Below are 3,152 nucleotides of genomic sequence, written 5' to 3' on the forward strand. Positions count from 1 at the left end.
CCAAAACTCTTGCATTCACCTCCCTAACAACCCCATCCATAAACAAATTAAACAACCATGGAGACATCACACACCCCTGCCGCAAACCTACATTCACTAAGAACCAATCACTTTCCTCTCTTCCTACACGTACACATGCCTTACATCCTCGATAAAAACTTTTCACTGCTTCTAACAACTTGCCTCCCACACCATATATTCTTAATACCTTCCACAGAGCATCTCTATCAACTCTATCATATGCCTTCTCCAGATCCATAAATGCTACATACAAATCCATTTGCTTTTCTAAGTATTTCTCACATACATTCTTCAAAGCAAACACCTGATCCACACATCCTCTACCACTTCTGAAACCACACTGCTCTTCCCCAATCTGATGCTCTGTACATGCCTTCACCTTCTCAATCAATACCCTTCCATATAATTTACCAGGAATACTCAACAAACTTATACCTCTGTAATTTGAGCACTCACTCTTATCCCCTTTGACTTTGTACAATGGCACTATGCACGCATTCTGCCAATCCTCAGGCACCTCACCATGAGTCATACATACATTAAATACATTTATATTATAAGAGTAAATGTGAATAAGAGCAAGGTTATTAGGTACAGTAGGGTTGAGGGTCAAGTCAATTGGGAGGTAAGTTTGAATGGAGAAAAACTGGAGGAAGTAAAGTGTTTTAGATATCAGGGAGTGGATCTGGCAGCAGATGGAACCATGGAAGCGGAAGTGAATCATAGGGTGGGGGAGGAGGCGAAAATCCTGGCTCAAAGCTTTGGAACTCTGTACCCTCACATGTCTTTCCCAGTAACTATGACCTAGCACATTTTAATTCTGGTTTTTCAGTTCCTACAAAGTTGGTGAATATTCTCCCTTGTCTCCTTTTTATGCCCCTTCAAAAAGATTTTTTTTTTACACAACTCTTGACATCAAATGCACCCTCCCTCATACAATCCTTGAATTCTACCTTTTTCCCATTAACTACTATTATCCATCAATATTTATATTTATTTATTTTGCTTTGTCGCTGTCTCCCGCGTTTGCGAGGTAGCGCAAAGAAACAGACGAAAGAAATGGCCCAACCCACACCCATAAACAATGTATATAAATACATGTCCACACACGCAAATATACACACCTATACATCTCAATGTACCTAATAACCTTGCTCTTATTCACATTTACTCTTAACTTTCTTCTTTCACACACTTTACCAAACTCAGTCACAAGCTTCTGCAGTTTCTCACATGAATCAGCCACCAGCGCTGTATCATCAGCGAACAACAACTGACTCACTTCCCAAGCTCTCTCATCCCCAACAGACTTCATACTTGCCCCTCTTTCCAAAACTCTTGCATTCACCTCCCTAACAACCCCATCCATAAACAAATTAAACAACCATGGAGACATCACACACCCCTGCCGCAAACCTACATTCACTAAGAACCAATCACTTTCCTCTCTTCCTACACGTACACATGCCTTACATCCTCGATAAAAACTTTTCACTGCTTCTAACAACTTGCCTCCCACTCCATATATTCTTAATACCTTCCACAGAGCATCTCTATCAACTCTATCATATGCCTTCTCCAGATCCATAAATGCTACATACAAATCCATTTGCTTTTCTAAGTATTTCTCACATACATTCTTCAAAGCAAACACCTGATCCACACATCCTCTACCACTTCTGAAACCACACTGCTCTTCCCCAATCTGATGCTCTGTACATGCCTTCACCTTCTCAATCAATACCCTTCCATATAATTTACCAGGAATACTCAACAAACTTATACCTCTGTAATTTGAGCACTCACTCTTATCCCCTTTGACTTTGTACAATGGCACTATGCACGCATTCTGCCAATCCTCAGGCACCTCACCATGAGTCATACATACATTAAATACATTTATATTATAAGAGTAAATGTGAATAAGAGCAAGGTTATTAGGTACAGTAGGGTTGAGGGTCAAGTCAATTGGGAGGTAAGTTTGAATGGAGAAAAACTGGAGGAAGTAAAGTGTTTTAGATATCAGGGAGTGGATCTGGCAGCAGATGGAACCATGGAAGCGGAAGTGAATCATAGGGTGGGGGAGGAGGCGAAAATCCTGGCTCAAAGCTTTGGAACTCTGTACCCTCACATGTCTTTCCCAGTAACTATGACCTAGCACATTTTAATTCTGGTTTTTCAGTTCCTACAAAGTTGGTGAATATTCTCCCTTGTCTCCTTTTTATGCCCCTTCAAAAAGATTTTTTTTTTACACAACTCTTGACATCAAATGCACCCTCCCTCATACAATCCTTGAATTCTACCTTTTTCCCATTAACTACTATTATCCATCAATATTTATATTTATTTATTTTGCTTTGTCGCTGTCTCCCGCGTTTGCGAGGTAGCGCAAAGAAACAGACGAAAGAAATGGCCCAACCCACACCCATAAACAATGTATATAAATACATGTCCACACACGCAAATATACACACCTATACATCTCAATGTACCTAATAACCTTGCTCTTATTCACATTTACTCTTAACTTTCTTCTTTCACACACTTTACCAAACTCAGTCACCAGCTTCTGCAGTTTCTCACATGAATCAGCCACCAGCGCTGTATCATCAGCGAACAACAACTGACTCACTTCCCAAGCTCTCTCATCCACAACAGACTGCATACTTGCCCCTCTTTCCAAAACTCTTGCATTCACCTCCCTAACAACCCCATCCATAAACAAATTAAACAACCATCAATATTTCTATAAATTCAGTCTGACATTACCATCTCCTTAGACTCCTGACCTCTCTGTCATGGTGTAGTGGTTGTCTTGTCCTCTTGCCTTACTTGATGTCTCTAGTTTTTTGCTCTCTGGCTGTATTCTTTGCTTTTCTCCCTCTCCTCCCTTGATCTGTCACACTAAATGAATAGCCTACTAAATTCCACATTTTTTTTTCTTTGCCTGTACAATAAGTACCTCCAGGTTAGCTGATTCCAAGACAAACATAACTGTAACTGGTTGTCGCTATATGTTTTGACTGTATCAACCATTTCTTCTACTTTTTTGCATCATCAAAATTGCATGTGGCAGTTCCGTAGCTTTTAGTAGCCTTTCAATGAGCATTTCTTCTTTCTCTTTCCTTTCC

This window comes from Panulirus ornatus, chromosome 12 (genome assembly GCF_036320965.1).
Source record: "Panulirus ornatus isolate Po-2019 chromosome 12, ASM3632096v1, whole genome shotgun sequence".
In the NCBI taxonomy this organism is placed as follows: Eukaryota; Metazoa; Arthropoda; class Malacostraca; order Decapoda; family Palinuridae; genus Panulirus; species Panulirus ornatus.